Source organism: Tachyglossus aculeatus, chromosome 15 (genome assembly GCF_015852505.1).
Source record: "Tachyglossus aculeatus isolate mTacAcu1 chromosome 15, mTacAcu1.pri, whole genome shotgun sequence".
Classification (NCBI taxonomy): Eukaryota; Metazoa; Chordata; class Mammalia; order Monotremata; family Tachyglossidae; genus Tachyglossus; species Tachyglossus aculeatus.
In genome coordinates, this window is record NC_052080.1 from 21,915,739 (window position 1) to 21,927,858 (window position 12,120).

The window sequence follows — 12,120 nt, forward strand, 5'->3', positions numbered from 1 at the left end:
CAATAATTGTGGTATTTGTTAAGCAGCAACTTACCACAGAAACCTTCCGTTCTATGGTGGTCTAGTCTAGTCTAGTCTAATCTACTCCTATTCTCCATTTATTGTGGTATTTGTTAAGCAGCAACTTACCACAGAAACCTTCCATTCTATGGTAGTCTAGTCTAATCTATTCCTATTCTCCATTTACATTCAGTCATTCATCCATCCGTATTTATTGAGCGCTTACTGTGTGCAGAGCACTGTACTAAGCGCTTGGGAAGTCCAAGTTGGCAACATATAGGGACAGTCCCTACCCAACAATCAATGTCATATTTATTGAGCGCTTACTGTGTGCAGAGCACTGTAGTAAGCGCTTGGGAAGTCCAAGTTGGCAACATATAGAGACAGTCCCTACCAACAATCAATCAATCAATCGTATTTATTGAGCACTTACTGTGTTTAGAGCACTGGACTAAGCGCTTGGGAAGTACAAGTTGGCAACATATAGAGACAGTCCCTACCCAACAGTGGGCTCACAGTCTAAAAGGGGGAGACAGAGAACAAAACCAAACATACTAACAAAATAAGATAAATAGAATAGATATGTACAAGTAAAATAAATAAATAAATAGAGTAATAAATATGTACAAGCATATATACATATATACAGGTGCTGTGGGGAAGGGAACAACAACAACAATAATTGTGGTATTTGTTAAGCAGCAACTTACCAGAGAAACCTTCTATTCTATGGTAGTCTAGTCTAGTCTAATCTATTCCTATTCTCCATTTACATTCATTCATTCATTCATTCAGTCGTATTGCTTGAGCGTTTACTGTGTGCAGAGCACTGTACTAAGCGCTTGGGAAGTCCAAGTTGGCAACATATAGAGACAGTCCCTACGCAACAATCAATCAATCATATTTATTGAGCGCTTACTGTGTGCAGAGCACTGTACTAAGCCCTTGGGAAGTCCAAGTTGGCAACATATAGAGACAGTCCCTCCCCAACAATCAATCGTATTTACTGAGCGCTTACTGTGTGCAGAGCACTGTACTAAGCACTTGGGAAGTACAAGTTGGCCACATATAGAGACGGTCCCTACGCAACAGTGGGCTCACAGTCTAAAAGGGGGAGACAGAGAACAAAACCAAACGTACTAACAAAATAAGATAAATAGAATAGATATGTACAAGTAAAATAAATAGAGTAATAAATATGTACAAACATATATACATACATACAGGTGCTGTGGGGAAGGGAACAACAACAACAATAATTGTGGTATCTGTTAAGCAGCAACTTAGCACAGAAACCTTCTATTCTATGGTAGTCTAGTCTAGTCTAATCTATTCCTATTCTCCATTTACATTCATTCATTCAGTCATATTTATTGCGTGCTTACTGTGTGCAGAGCACTGTACTAAGTGCTTGGGAAGTCCAAGTTGGCAACATATAGAGACAGTCCCTACCCAACAATCAATCAATCAATCATATTTATTGAGCACTTACTGTGTGCAGAGCACTGTACTAAGCACTTGGGAAGTCCAAGTTGGCAACATATAGCAACAGTCCCTACCCAACAATCAATCAATCAATCATATTTATTGAGCACTTGCTGTGTGCAGAGCACTGTACTAAGTGCTTGGGAAGTACAAGTTGGCCACATACAGGGACAGTCCCTACCCAACAGTGGGCTCACAGTCTAATGGGGGAGATGAACAAAACAAAACATGTTAACAAAATAAAATAGAATAAATATGTACAAATAAAATAGAGTAATAAATACATACAAACTTATATACATACCAAGGGCTGGAGTAGATATGAAGATAATCAGGTCAGTCACAATTCCTTTCCCACATGGGGTTCATTGTCAAAAAGTAGTAGGGGCAACAGATATTTAATCCGCATTTTACAGATCCGTCAATCATATTTATTGAGCACTTACTGTGTGCAGAGCACTCTACTAAGCGCTTGGAAGAATACAGCAATACACAGACACATTCCCTGCCCCCAACGAATTTACAGTCTAGAGGGGGTGACGGACTTTCATATAAAGAAATTACAGATATGAACATAAGTAGGGGAAGCAGCGTGGCTTAGTGGAGAGCACAGGCTTGGGAGTCAGAGGTCAATCAATAAATCAATCATATTTATTGAGCGCTTACTGTGTGCAGAGCACTGTACTAAGAGCTTGGGAAGTACAAGTTGGCAACATATAGAGACAGTCCCTACCCAACAGTGGGCTCACAGTCTAGAAGGGGGAGACAGAGAACAAAACAAAACATATTCACAAAATAAAATAAATAGAATAGATATGTACAAGTAAAATAAATAAATAGAGTAATAAATATGTACAAACATATATACAGGTCATGGGTTCTAATCCCAGCTCTGCCACTTGTCAGCTGTGAGACTCTGGGCAAGTCACTTCACTTCTCTGTGCCTCAGTTCATCTGTAAAATGGGGATTAAGACTGTGAGCCCCACATGGGACAACCTGATTACGTGGTATGTATCCCAGTGCTTAGAACAGTGCTTGGCACATAGTAAGCGCTTAACAAATACTATTATTAATATTATTATTATTACTGTGGGGCCGAGAGCGGGGGATGAAGCAGTGTGGCTCAGTGGAAAGAGCCCAGGCTTTGGAGTCAGAGGTCATGGGTTCATGACCATCAGTATTACCATCTCAGCCATGAATACTATTATTATTATTATTTTATTATTATGAATAAAGGGGGCAAGTAAGGAGTGGGAGAAGAGGAAAGGAGGGCTTAGTCAGGGAAGGCCTCTTGGAGGAGGCGGGCCTTCAATAAGGCTTTGAAGAGCAGGGAAGAGTCATTGTCTATCAGATATGAAGAGGGAGGGCGATCCAGGCCAGAGGCGGGACATGGTCGAGATGGGATCAAGGAGGAGACTGAAGCACAGAGATGTTAAGTAACATTAAGAATTGTGGTTTTTGTTCGGCACTTTGTGCCAAGCACCATACTAAGCACTGAAGTAGATCAGCGCTTAGTACAGCGCCTGGCACATAGTAAGCATTTAACAAATACCATAATTAACAATATTATACAGGATAATCAAGTTGATCACTGCCTCTGTCCTATATGGGGTACACAGTCTAAGTAGGAAGGAGACTAGATATTGAATGCCCATTTTGCAGATGAGGGAACTGAGGCACAGAGAAGTTAAGTGACTCGCCCAAAGTCACACAGCGGGTTAAGTGGCAGAGCTGGGATTAGAACTCGGGTCCTTTGATTCCCAAGCCTGTGCTTTTTCCACTAGGTCAGGCTGGGGCAGGCAAGAGGAGATAACCAGAGCAGCTAAATAAGCGAGGTGGAAGGGAAAACATTAAGGCCCTGTTTTGAATTTCAAATACTCACCAACGAATTCTTGACTCTTAGGCAGATTGGGGGCAACCTTCTCTGACCGCTATTATTTGTAGAGTCAAACTGAGCAGAGACTGAAAATAACACATTTTAGAAGAGATGATAAAAAAAAATTGTATAATGCTGGGACCCAAATCCTTAAGCCATAATGGTGGAAGTAAGGGTGTGACCCAAAGCTGGGACCTTCTGGGGCCAGGAGAGTGCAAATTTCTGAATAATCATATAGCCGGGGCTCCCACAACAAATTCTTTCCATTCCCACGACTTTGAACCCCCAGACATCTGGGTAACTAATTTAATTTGCTCAGCCTCAATTTCCCCCATCTGTAAAATAACAGCACCTGCCCCTGCCTCCCCCACGCCCCTACATATATCTGTGCTGTATATTTAAAGATGATTGCAGATGGTGGTAAAAGCTCTTCATGTGTGCAAATGTGGCTGCAAAGACCCACACCTATTACGGTGGTATTTATTAATAAATACCATTTAATACATTTAATTTAATAAATACAGTGGTATTTATTAAGCATTTACTATACACCAAGGGCTGAGCCATTCGCTGTGGTAGATACAAATATAACTAAGGGATCCAACCTAGTCCACGTCCCACACGGGGCTAATATCCGAATGGGAAGGAGAACAACTATCCTAGCCTCGATTTAAAGATGAGGAAACTGAGGCACAGAGAGGTGCAGAGACTTGACCGAAGTCACAGAACAGGCCAGTGGCGGAGCTGGGATTGGAACCTCGAAACTTTTGGAATTTCCTCTTGGGAACCCCCGAACTTCCCAGCCTTTCCAAAGCCGCAACTTCATTGCCAAACGCCGGGGCGGATCTCCCTGCCATCGACTCAATCAACCAGTGGTATTTATTCAGCGCTTACTATATGCAGAACACTGTCGTACTGGTGGCATTTAAGCGCTTACTATGTGCGAGACACTGTACTAAGCACTGGGGTGGATACAAGCTAATCGGGTTGGACACTGTGCCTGTCTCACAGTCTCAATCCCCATTTTACAGATGATGATGATGATGGCATTTATTAAGCGCTTACTACATGCAAAGCACTGTTCTAAGCACTGGGGAGGTTACAAGGTGATCAGCTTGTCCCACGGGGGGCTCACAGTCTTCAACCCCATTTTACAGATGAGGGAACTGAGGCCCAGAGAAGTGAAGTGACTTGCCCACAGTCACACAGCTGATAAGTGGCGGAGCCGGGATTGGAACCCATGACCTCTCATCATCATCAATCGTATTTATTGAGCGCTTACTATGTGCAGAGCACTGTCTCTGACTCCAAAGCCGGAACTGAAGCCCAGAGAAGAGGGGTGACTTGCCCAAGGTTACACAGCAGACAAGTGGAGGAGTCAGGATTAGAACCCATGATCTTCTCACTCCCAGGCCTGTACTCTATCCTCTACAGCATGCACTAAGCGCTTGGGAGAGTACAACAGAGTCGGGAGAGACGTGCCCTACCCACAACAAGCTAACGCTGTAGTGGGGGAGACAGATATTAATATAAATAAATTAATTAATTAAGGCCATGTGCCTGGGGGCTGAGGGAGGGGTGGATAAAGGGGGCCAATGCGCTCCCAGAAGCCCCTCTCTCTACCACCTATCTTTTCATTCATTCATTCAATCGTATTTATTGAGCGCTTACTGTGTGCAGAGCACTGTACTAAGCGCTTGGGAAGTACAAGTTGGCAACAGAAGATATTTCACCATGGCTTTAAAACATTTGTTTTACCCTCCCTGCTTGTGAATGTCCCTTTTGAGCTCCCATACGGTAGTTGTTTGGGCACCCTGCTGTCACCCAATATTCTCCCACGTCCCACTGCTCTAATGACTCGCCCTGGACTAGTGTGAAGAACCCCGAGCTGGAAATCAGGAAACCAGGGTTCTGGTCTCGGCTGTACCACTCACCTGAAGGCGACCCTTGGAGGAATCACTGCATGACTCCGAGCCTCAGTTTCCCCACCTGTAAAATGGAGGTACAGACCCATTTGTCGCTTGCCTGTTGTGTGACCCTGGACAAATCATTGCACCTCTCTGTGCCTCAGTTCCTCAGCTGTAAAAGGGGATGCCCACCGATGAAATAGGGGTAGACTCCCCTTTGTCACTTGCCTGCTGTGACACCCTAGACAAATCATTGCAGCTCTCTGTGCCTCAGTTTCCTCATCTGTATAATGGGGATAGGATCCTTATTCTCCCTTATGAGCACTGATTGGGATGGAGACTGATTATTTTGTATTCCTGACCTCAAGGAGCTTGCAACCAATCGTATTGGGCACTGATTATGTGCAGAGCACTGTACTAAGCACTTGGGAGAGTATAATACAACAGAATTAACAGATACATTCCCTGCCCATAATGAGTTTACCATCTAGAGCCTGCAGTCTAGTACTTAGTAAGCTCTTAATAAATGCCATCATTATTATTATTATTACTTACCATCCATCCTCCCTCACTCTCACCAAGGATGTTGTACTTATACTCACCCGAGCACTTAGTACAGTGCTCTGCACAGTGCAAGCGCTCAATAGCATTGAGTGATGGATCCAGTAGCACTCTGCTGCTCCACGACACCACGGGTTACTTTCTGTCTGTTCCCCGGTTTACTTTTGGGATACGACTACAGGACCGAAGTTCACCAAGCACTGTTCCCTGTCCAAACAAATTGGAGTTTGGTGAGGAAGTAGGGTTTGGGTGCCTTTCCTAACTCCGTCCCCATTCGGGGAGAACAGGATGCCCAATAACAAGAAACCCCAAATCCTCCACAGCAGCGACATTCACAGTGCAATCTACACCGTTCACTTGACATTCACTGGAAGTGACCATTGCAGGTCTTATTTTTATGCTGAGGACCAGGCTGAGAAACTGCCTATTTCTTGCAAAAAAAACCCCAAAAACACAAAACGGTAATCTACACCGTTCACTTGACATTCACTGGAAGTGACCACTCCAGGTCTTATTTTTATGCTGAGGACCAGGCTGAGAAACTGCCTATTTCTTGCAAAAAAAAAAAAGGTAAAATGTAGAACCATCTCTTACCAGAGTTTCTATAGGCACGCTCATGCAAAATAACCAGAGTGACTTCCTCCAGTCCCAAATTTACATAATAAATGGCAACTCTGCCCCTACCCAAGGGACAAGAAAGGAAGGTGGCTATCGGAATTCAGAGCTTTATTACAAGAGGCTATATTTAGCCAGGTGACTAGTGTGCTAAGAGCACAACCAAGAAACCACACGAACCAGCCAAAGCGCAAACCTACTGGGGTTTCACATAGCCGGGGTGGTATTTGTCTTGCACCAGGGCATCGGAAGCTTGAATTCTCCGGGGGTCGGGCCCGTTTTTTTTTTTCCAGTTCCCAGGGGTGACTGGTCGTGGGGGAGGCAACTCAGACCCCCAGCTAGAAACAGCAGGACACCCGGGGCCCATCCCAAACCCGGCCCGCGGAGTGGAACTGAGACAAAATGAGGAACTCGGTCAAATCATCAGCGCCAGATGCGGGATCGGGTTCCTTGTCAGCCACCTGGATTCCTCACCCTGTTCTCACAGGTGCTTCCAGAAGCCAAGGCGGCAGATTTAACAAGAAAATGCCAGGAAAATTTCTTTTTGAGCCAGTGAACCTACATTAAACTAGAACCAGGACCCCAAAGAAGTGGGGTTGTGGGAGTTGTGTTCTTGCAGCACGCCGCGTATCAATCGATCGTATTTACGGAACACTTACCGTGGACCGAGCGCTGTACTAAGTGTTTAGGAAAGTACTCTATAACAGAGATGGTTAGATATGTTCCCCGCCCACAACAAGCTGACAGTCTACAGGACTGAATCACTCAACAGGGCACGTGTGTGTGTGTGTGTGTGTGTGTCACTTTCTTCTGATGCCATGAGTGCGTATGCGACCATTTCCTTTGACAACCATTTCCTTCCACAGTAATAATCGTGGTAATTGTTAAAGCACTCAGTAGGAACCAAGCACTGTACTAAGTGCTAGGGTATCTACGGTACAATCAGGTCAGACCCTTGGGATTCAGGCTCCGTGGGGGAGGGAGAACAGGTATTTCACCCCCATTTGACAGATGAGGAAACTGAAGCACAGAGCAGTACAGTGACTTGCCCCAGGCCACACAGCAGGGAAGTGGCGGAGCCAGGATTAAAACCCACGTCCTCTGACTCCTAGCCCTGAGCTCTTGCCACCGGCCAAACCATTTCCCGAGTGCAGCAGAATCAATCGTATTTATTGAGCGCTTACTGTGTGCAGAGCAGAAGTGCAGTGCTTTTTTTTTTTTAATGGTATGTGTTTAGCGCTTTCTACGTGCCAGGCACTGTATTAAGCTCTGGAGTAGATACAAGGTAATCAGGTTCATTCATTCAATGGTATTTATTGAGCACATACTGTGTGCAGAGCACTGTACTAAGCACTTAAGGTTGGACACTTAAGGTTGGACTTAAGGTTCTATTTATCTTATTTTGTTAGTATGTTTGGTTTTGTTCTCTGTCTCCCCCTTTTAGACTGTGAGCCCACTGTTGGGTAGGGACTGTCTCTAGATGTTGCCAATTTGTACTTCCCAAGCACTTAGTACAGTGCTCTGCACATAGTAAGCGCTCAATAAATACGATCGATGATGATGATGATGACACAGTCCCTGTACCACACAGGTTTCACACTCTTAATCCCCATTTTTCAGATGACACAACGGAGGCACGGAGATGTTAAGTGACTTCCCCAAGGTCACGCAGCCGACACGGAGCCAGGATTAGAACCCAGGTCCTTCGGACTCCCAAGCCGTGTTCTATTCACTAGACCACCCTGCTTTTCCTTCTCGTGATCTGATCAAGATTCTGTCAACCCCTTGGATTTTTAGGAATATGGTAATAACACACCTGGAGGAACGTTTCTGCCCAAGGCTGGGATTATAAACAGGAACTCTCAATCTCTCCACAGGCTTTCTCAGTGGTGCTTCTCTTGGCCAAACAGCCATTTCCTGTCATAATAATAATAATAATGGCATTTATTAAGTGCTTACTATGTGCGAAGCACTGTTCGAACGCGCTGGGGAGGTTACAAGGTGATCAGGTTGTCCCACGGGGGCTCACAGTCTTAATCCCATTTTACAGATGAGGGCACTGAGGCACAGAGAAGTCAAGTGACTGTCATCTGGGCCTGGGGGCAGAGAGGTGTGCATGAGGAGATTGGGAAATTCTCTGGGAACGATTCCACTTCAGGCTCCATGACTTCTAGAGGAATCAGCAACTCTTTCCGCATTTCAGGGGACGTTCAGGGAGAAGGCAGACGTTCCCCTCATTTCCTAGCACAATCCCATACAGTAGTGACTGTGAGCCCACTGTTGGGTAGGGACCGTCTCTATATGTTGCCAACTTGTACTTCCCAAGCGCTTAGTACAGCGCTCTGCACACAGTAAGCGCTCAATAAATACGATTGATGATGATGATGATGAGAGTGGGTCGAGCCCAGGCCTGGGACTCAGAAGGACCTGAGTTCTAATCTCAGCTCCAGAAGCAGCGTGGCTCCGTGGAAAGAGCACGGGCTCTGGAGTCAGAGGTCATGGGTTCGAATCCCGGCTCTGCTACATCAGCTGTGTGACTCTGGGCAAGTCACTTCACTTCTCTGGGCCTCAGTTCCCTCATCTGTACAATGCGGATTAAGACTGTGATCCCCCTGTGGGATAACCTGATCACCTTGTAACCTCCCCAGCGCTTAGAACAGTGCTTTGCACTTAGTAAGCGCTTAATAAATGCCATTATTTATCCAACTTGTACTTCCCAAGCGCTTAGTACAGTGCTCTGCACACAGTAAGCACTCAATAAATATGATTGAATGAATGAATGTGCCTGCTGTGTGACCATGGGCAAGTTACTTCATTTCTCTGGGTCTGTTACCTCATCTGTATAATGGGGATGAAGACTATGCACTCCACGTGAGACACGGACTCTGACCAACCTTGTACCTACCCCAGTGCTTACACAGTGCCTGGAACATAGTAAGCGCTTAACAAATACCATTAATTAAATTAATTATTTACATCAGAGAAGCGGCGTGGCCTAGTACAAAAAGCACAGGACCGGGAATCAGAATGACGATGATGATGGTATTTGTTAAGCACTTACTATGTGCAAAACACTGTTCTAAGCGCCGGGGAGGTTACAAGGTGATCAAGTTGTCCCACGGGGGGCTCACAGTTTTAATCCCCATTTTACTGATGAGGTAACTGAGGCCCAGAGAAGTTAAGTGGCTTGCCCAAAGTCACACAGCTGACAAGCGGCGGAGCCAGGAGTTGAACCCATGACCTCTGACTCCAAAGCCTGGGCTCTTTCCACTGAGCCATGCTGCTTCTCAATCAGAAGACTTCGATTCTAGTCCCGGATCCACCACCTGTCTGCTATGTGACCTTGGACATGTCACTTCACTTCTTTGTGCCTCAGTTACTTCAGCTGTAAAATGGGGGCTAAGTCTGTAACCATTATTACAGTGAGCCCTGGACAGGGACTGGGTCAATCAATCAATCAATCAATCGTATTTATTGAGCGCTTACTATGTGCAGAGCACTGTACTAAGCACTTGGGAAGTACAAATTGGCAAGCTGATTATCTTGTATCTACCCCTGCACTTAGTACAGTGCTTGGCACATAGAGACGCACCATTATTTAGTGGAAAGAGCACGAACCTGGCAGTTAGAGGCCCTGGCTTCTAAAACTCCTAATACTGACTCTGCCACTTACCCGATGTGTAACCTTGGACAAGTCACCTTCTTTGTGCCCCAGGTTCCTCATCTGAAAAATGGTGTCTTCCAACACCCAGGCCCGCACCCTAATCAATCAATCAATCATATTTATTGAGTGCTTACTGTGTGCAAAGCACTGTACTGAGCGCTTGGGAAGCACAAGTTGGCAACACATAGAGACGGTCCCTACCCAACAGTGGGCTCACAGTCTAGAAGGGGGAGACGGAGAACAAAACATATTAACAAAATAAAATGAATAGAATAGATAGGAACTAGTAAAATAAATAGAGTAATAAATATGCACAAACATATATACATATATACAGGTGCTGTGGGGAAGGGAAGGAGGTAAGGTGGGAGGGATGGACCATCAGGTGTGGTGGTCTGTAAGCCCCACGTGGGACAACCTGATCACCTTGCATCCCCCCCAGCTCTTAGAACAGTGCTTTGCACGTAGTAAGCACTTAACAAATGCCATTATTATTATTATTATTATTATTATTATTATTATTATTATTATTATCAGGTCATGCCGTTTCTTGTGGCCCCAAGCTGGTTTGGCTGCTCTTTTGTACATATCTATTCTATTTCTTTTATTTTGTTAGTATGTTTGGTTTTGTTCTCTGTCTCCCCCTTTTAGACTGTGAGCCCACTGTTGGGTAGGGACTGTCTCTATATGTGGCCAACTTGTACTTCCCAAGCGCTTAGTACAGTGCTCTGTGCACAGTAAGCGCTCAATAAATACGATTGATTGACTGATTGATTGATTCCCTTAAGGGTTCTCCCACCTCCCCAGGGAGGGGCTCCTTAAAGCCTTGCCAATTCCCCCCCCAGCCCCGGCATCCTAACAGGATTCTTGTCCGTCTCCTGAGGCTGATCTGGCTCTCTAAGGAGTGCTCACCCAGCAACCAACTGGCCACTACACTCCAAATTTTCTCTTCGGCACTTTTTTAAAAATGGCATTTATTAAGCGCCTACTGTGTGCCAAGCACTGTACTATGCGCTGGAGTGGATAAAAGCTAATCAGGTTGGACATGGTCCCTGTCCCACAAGGGGCTCACAGTCTTAATTCAAGAGAAGCAGTGTGGCTCATTGGAAAGAGCCCGGGCTTTGCAGTCAGAGGTCATGGGTTCGAATTCCGGCTCTGCCGCATGTCTGCTGTGTGACCTTGGGCAAGTCACTTAACTTCTCTGAGCCTCAGTTCCCTCATCTGTAAAATGGGGATTAAGACTGTGAGCCCCCCATGGGACAACTTGATCACCTTGTATCCCCCCCAGCGCTTAGAACAGTGCTCTGCACATAGTAAGTGCTTAACAAATGCCATTATTATTATTATTATTATTAATTCCTATTTTGTAGATGAGGCGGCTAAGGCTCAGAGAAGTGAAGTGACCTGGCCACGGTCACACAGCAGATGAGTGGCAGGGCCAGGATTAGAACCCAGGTCCCTCTGGCTCCCAGGCACAGCCTCGATGCACTAGCTACGCTGCTTCCAATGCCCGTACCCCGAAATGCAGAGCTCACCTAAATGGAACCAATGGCCCCACGGGATTCACATGACCGAACATGTGAGTCTCCAATTGTAAATGGACAGGTTAGAGAGGCAGAGTGGCCTAGTAATAATAATAATAATAATGGCATTTATTAAGCGCTTACTATGTGCAAAGCACTGTTCTAAGCGCTGGGGAGGTTACAAGTAGTTAGCATGAGCCTGGGAATCAAAAGGTCATAATAATAATAATGATGATGGCATTTATTAAGCGCTTACTATGTGCAAAGCACTGTTCTAAGCGCTGGGGAGGTTACAAGTAGTTAGAGCATGAGCCTGGGAATCAAAAGGTCATGATAATAATAATAATAATGATGGCATTTATTAAGCGCTTACTATGTGCAAAGCACTGTTCTAAGTGCTGGGGAGGTTACAAGGTGATCAGGTTGTCCCTCGTGGGGCTCACAGATTTAATCCCCATTTTCCAGATGAGGGAACTGAGGCCCGGAGA